At 50.6% G+C, this 5,981-nt stretch overlaps 1 long non-coding RNA gene across 1 annotated transcript; it reads left to right on the top strand.

Moving 5' to 3' along the window:
* The first annotated feature begins 298 nt into the window (after positions 1 to 298).
* On the top strand, positions 299 to 5,975 carry LOC135529638 (uncharacterized). The gene is made up of 3 exons (XR_010453739.1): positions 299 to 1,091; positions 4,174 to 4,419; positions 5,174 to 5,975. It is a non-coding gene; the product is annotated as an uncharacterized LOC135529638 (long non-coding RNA).
* The last annotated feature ends 6 nt before the right edge of the window (positions 5,976 to 5,981 follow it).

The following is a 5,981-nucleotide window of genomic DNA, read 5'->3' as shown; positions in this document are numbered from 1 at the left end:
ATTGGATCATTCAGAGATCCTCACTGAACTTCTGGAGAGAGTTTGCAGCACTGAAAGTAAAGGGGCTGAATAATTTTGCACGCCCAATTTTTCAGTTTTTGATTTGTTAAAAAAGTTTGAAATATCCAATAAATGTCGTTCCACTTCATGATTGTGTCCCACTTGATTCTTCACAAAAAATACAGTTTTATATCTTTTATGTTTGAAGCCTGAAATGTGGTAAAAGGTCGCAAAGTTCAAGGGGGCCGAATACTTTCACAAGGCACTGTATGTATGTGGAAAACAGAGGGTTAAATACTGAATCTGCAATGGGGGAATTGAAACCAGGTGTGAAAAAGACAAAACGAATGGAAAATGAAAAGTGGATCGGCAATGGCTAGAATACCGGTGACGTTGACCGCCAAGCGCCGCCCGAACAAGAAGAAGGACTGACTTCGGCGGAAGTCATGACAGTACCCCCCTCCCCTTGAGGCGCGCGCCGACACCGGCCTCGGGGACGACCCGGATGGAGACAGTGGAACTCCTGCAGCATCGACGGGTCCAATACGTCCTCCACCGGCACCCAGGATCTCTCCTCCGGACCTTACCCCTCCCACTCCACGAGGTGCTGAAGTCCCCTCGCTAGACGCCTCGAGTCCAGTATGGCTCGAACTGCATACGCCGGGTCCCCCTTGATGTCCAAAGAGGGCGGAGGAACCTCCCGCACCTCAGACTCCTGGAGTGGACCAACCACCACCGGCCTGTGTAGAGACACATGGAACGAGGGGTTAATATGGTAATCGGGGGGGAAGCTGTAACCTGTAACAAACCTTGTTCAATCTCCTCAGGACTTTGAATGGCCCCACAAACCGCGGGCCCAGCTTCCGGCAGGGCAGGTGGAGGGGCAGGTGGAGGATCGAGAGCCCCGGTGTGCCGTGGCGGTCAGTGCCAGTCCTCTGACGCCTCCCGGCCCACTGAAGGTGCACATGAGCGGTGTCCCATGTCTCCTCCGAGCGCCTAAACCAGTCGTCCACCGCAGGGGCCTCGATCTGGCACTGATGCTTAGGTGCCAGAACCGGCTGGTACCCCAGTACGCACTGGAAGGGGGAGAGGTTAGTGGATGAGTGGCGGAGCGATTTTTGGGCAATCTCTGGCCAAGGTATGAACGTCGCCCACTCCCCCGGCCGGTCCTGGCAATAGGACCGCAGAAACTTACCCACATCCTGGTTCACTCTCTCCATCTGCCCGTTACTCTTGGGGTGAAAACCTGAGGTAAGGCTGACCGAGACCCCCAGACGTTCGATGAACGCCCTCCAGACCCTTGATGTGAACTGGGGACCTCGATCAGATGCTATGTCCTCAGGCACCCCGTGGTGCCGCAAGACGTGTGTGAATAGGGCCTCCACAGTCTCTAGGGCCGTAGGGAGACCGGGCAAAGGGAGGAGACGGCAGGACTTAGAAAACCGATCCACAACGGCCAGGATCGTGGTGTTCCCCTGTGAGGGAGGAAGATCTGTTCGGTAGTCCACCGACAGGTGCGACCACGGCCGTTGTCGAATGGGTAAGGGTTGTATCTTCCCTCTGGGCTGGTGCCTAGGAGCCTTGCACTTGGCGCACACCGAGCAGGAGGAAGCATAAACCCTCATGTCCTTAGCCATGGTGGAGCACCAGTACTTCTCACTGAGACAATGCACTGTCCGGCCGATACCCGGATGACCAGAGGAGGGTGACGTGTGGGCCCAATAGATCAAACGGTCGCGGACAGCAGACGGAACGTACAGACGCCCAGCTGGACACTCGGGGGAGTGGGATCTGCACGTAACACCCGCTCGATGTCCGCGTCCAGCTCCCACACTACCGGTGCCACCAGGCAAGAGGCCGGGAGTATGGGAGTGTTATCCATGGACCGCTCCTCTGTGTCATACATCCGGGACAGTGCATCTGCCTTAGCGTTCTAGGAACCTGGTCGGTAGGACAGGGTGAAAACAAAACGGGTAAAGAACATGGCCTACCTTGCCTGGCGAGGGTTCAGTCTCCTCGCCGCCCGGATGTACTCCAGATGAGAAAAGGGTGTTTAGCCCTCTCAAGCCAATGTCTCCACGCCTTCAAGGTCTTGACGACAGCCAACAGCTCCCGGTCCCCCACGTCATAGTTTCGCTCCTCCGGAATGAGCTTCTTCGAAAAGAAGGCACAGCGGCTGCGCTTTGGTGGCATACCTGAGCACTGAGAGAGCACGGGTCCGAACCCAGGCTCGGACCTGCGTCCACCTCCACTATGAACGCCAAAGAGGGATCCGGATGAGCCAGCACGGGAGCCAAGGTAAACAGAGCCGGGACCAAAAGCCCTGTCCGCCTCAGCCAACCACTGCAAACGCAGTGGTCCCCCCTTTCAGCAGTGAGGTAATGGGAGCTGCTACCTGACCAAAGCCCCAGATAAACCTCCGGTAGTAGTTGGCAAACCCTAGAAACCGCTGCATTTTCTTTACCGTGGTGGGAGTCGGCCAATTACGCACAGCTGAAATGCGGTCACTCTCCATCTCCACCCCCTGATGTGGAAATGCGATACCCTACGAAGGAGACGGCCTGCTGGAAGAACAGGCATTTCTCAGCCTTGACGTACAGGTCATGCTCCAACAGTCGTACAAGTACCCTGCGTACCAAGGACACATAATTGGCGCGTGTAAAGGAGTAAATCAGAATGTCATCGATATACACCACTACACCCTGCCCATGCAGGTTCCTGAAAATCTCGTCTACAAAGGATTGGAAGACTGATGGAGCATTCATCAACCCGTATGGCATGACAAAGGTACCCATGGCCTGATGTGGTACTAAACGCCGTCTTCCACTCTTCTCCCTCCCGGATACGCACCAGGTTTTAAGCGCTCCTGAGATCCAATTTTGTGAAGAAGTCTTCCCCGTGCATTGACTCGCTCGCACTGGCTATGAGAGGCAGCAGGTAAATACCTCAGTGATTTGGTTAATGCCTCAATAGTCAATACACCTCTATCCTTCTTCTTCACGAAAATAAACTCGAGGAGGCAGGTGAAGTGGAGGCCCGAATGTACCCCTGCCCCAGAGATTCGGAAACATATGTTTCCATAGCCGCCGTCTCCTCTTGCGACAGGGGATACATGTGACTCCTGGGAAGTGCTGCGTCTACCAGGAGATTTATCGCACAATTTCCCCCCGTCGATGGGGTGGTAATTGAGTCAAATCGGTATATTCAGAGGGGATGCGCACGGTGGAGACCTGGTCTAGGCTTTCCACTGTAGTAGCACCGATGGAAACCCCTACTCACCTGGGTTGACACGAGAGTGTCCCGACAGACGTCCTCGCGCCTGCTGCCTCGACTCCCAGAGGAACCGCCCCAGCACCGACCGGCAGTGTGCCCTCTGCGGCCACAGATGGTGCATGGAATGGCCCCGCCTCCGGTCGCCCTAAGTGCAGCACCTCCCAGCTCCATGGGCGGTGGTGCTGGGGGATGGAATTGACAGACCCCGATCTGGATGTTCGCGGGTAGCCAGCACGTTATCCAGCCGGATGGACAGGTCCACCAGCTGGTTGAATGTGAGAGTTGTGTCCCTGCAGTCCAACTCCCGACGGACGTCCTCGCGCAGACTGCACCGGTAGTGATCGATCAGGGTCCTGTCATTCCATCACGAACTCCTGTGCGCTCCTCGTCCCCTGCCTCAGGTGTTCGAGACGTGAAATCGCAAAGTGGTCCAACAAGTTTCTTCTTCCCCCACATAAGGCGTTGGCCCACTCCAGGGCCTTCCCTGAGAGGCAGGAGACAAGGGCGATACTTAGCCCGGCAACAAAATACCAGCCATCAGATACAGCCATCAACATAGAACTAACACGCACACATACATGTGGGAAACAGAGGGTTAAATACTGAACATGTAATGGATCGGCGATGACTAGAAGACCGGTGACGTCGACAGCCGAGCTTCGCCCGAACAAGGAGAGGGATCGACTTCGACGGAAGTCGTGGCAGTTCCTCTTATAGAATATTAGCTCAACAGTATTGTGGAGCTCCTGTGCCTAAATATAAACAGTACCAGCACCTATTTCAGTCCAAGTCAAGCACTGAATTAGATAATTGAACATATAATATATTTTTAGAGAGTAAAGAAAGTGCCAGAACTGTCAAGACAATAACATTTGTTTCTGTTTCTCATTGTTACTACAGGACTAGAATTAAGTCTGAGGCCGGTAACATCAACAGTAACGACAAACCCAGCCTGCCTCTCTCATTCCACACTGAGTCCAAACCCACAGTCACTGGGTCCTGATTGTGACAGTGGAGCCCAGTTTGCACTGCAGGATCCAGAAATGGCATCAGTGAAGGTGGAAGACTACAGTCAAACACTGGAGCTGAATGTCGACATTAAAGATGAAGAAGAGGAGGAGAAGATTGGGAAATATGTTAATCATGGTAAGAGCAGGTTCTATTTAACAAAGTTTGTTGTTCATTCCAACTTCCCACTGTGTATGAAAAGTTGCAGTAGAGCTGTTTCATGATGAACTGTTTCAATGAGAAGGTAGATGTTATTTCATGCTACTGAGATGTGCATGGTTTGACACCAGTATTGTCAGCATTTGTTTTATTAACTGAGCTATCTGGAGTGATCAGAGAGCAGACTAAAGGAGTGAAGTAGACCAACTGCCAGTGTTTAAAGTTCTATGAAGTGAGTCTGTGTAGTTACTAACCCTTGTTATAGTGAATGGATGTTGATATGAAATGAGTCTGTGTAGTTACTAACTCTTGTGATAGTGAGTGGAGGATGATATGAAATGAGTCTGTGTAGTTACTAACCCTTGTTATAGTGAGTAGAGGATGACGAGCCCCTTTTTTTAACTTTCAACTCTTACCCACTTTTAGAATAGTTTTATTCCCCTGTATTGTACAGGCTCCTGATATGAATACATATGTCACCCGGTACAGACAGAAGAGGACCGGCCACCCCTTTGAGCCTGGTTCCTCTCTGTTTCCTCCAAGGTTCCTGATTTCTAGGGAGTTTTTCGTGGCCATTGTGCTTCTACATCTGCATTGCTTGCTCTTTGGGGATTTCGGGTTGGTTTCTGTAAAGAACTTTGTTACAACTTATGTAAAAAGAGCTTCATAAAATACATTTGATTGACATGTATATCACACCAATTGACTGGTTGTTCTGATATTGTTCACACAGGAGAACATGTTGAGACATTCTCTACATCCAGAGAGCATCAGCAGGAAGATCACAGAGCAAAGAAGTCTCACCACTGCACACATTGTGAGGAGATTTTCCCATTTCTATCAAAGCTAAAAATACACCTAAAAATACACACAGGAGAAAAGCTTTACTCCTGCTCTGAATGTGGAAAATGCTTCAAAACATCAACTGCACTAAAAGTTCATCAGAGAACACACACAGGAGAGAAGCCTTACTCATGTTCTGAATGTGGAAAATGCTTCAAAACATCAACTGCACTAAAAGTTCATCAGAGAACACACACAGGAGAGAAGCCTTACTCCTGCTCTGAATGTGGGTCGAGTTTCTCTAATCAGTACACCTTAAAACGACATGAACATATACACACAAGAAAGAAGCCTTACTCCTGCTCTGAATGTGGGGCGAGTTTCTCTCAAATGGGTACCTTTAAAAGACATGAACGTATACACACAGGAGAGAAGCCTTACTCCTGCTCTTACTGTGGAAAGAGTTTCTCTCAACAGGGTTCCTTTAAACTACATGAACGTATACACACAGGAGAGAAGCCTTACTCCTGCTCTTACTGTGGAAAGAGTTTCTCTCGTCCGGACACTTTAAAACAACATGATTGTATACACACAGGAGAGAAGCCTTACGTATGCTCTGACTGTGTAAAATGCTTCAAAACATCAACTGCGCTAAAAGTTCACCAGACAACACACACAGGAGAGAAGCCTTACTCCTGCTCTGACTGTGGAAAGAGTTTCCGTCAACTGGGCACATTAAAACAACATGAACGTACACA

Source organism: Oncorhynchus masou, unplaced genomic scaffold (assembly GCF_036934945.1).
Source record: "Oncorhynchus masou masou isolate Uvic2021 unplaced genomic scaffold, UVic_Omas_1.1 unplaced_scaffold_11937, whole genome shotgun sequence".
In the NCBI taxonomy this organism is placed as follows: Eukaryota; Metazoa; Chordata; class Actinopteri; order Salmoniformes; family Salmonidae; genus Oncorhynchus; species Oncorhynchus masou.
Note: the sequence above shows the minus strand (reverse complement) of the source record. Positions and strands in the feature narration are given on the sequence as shown.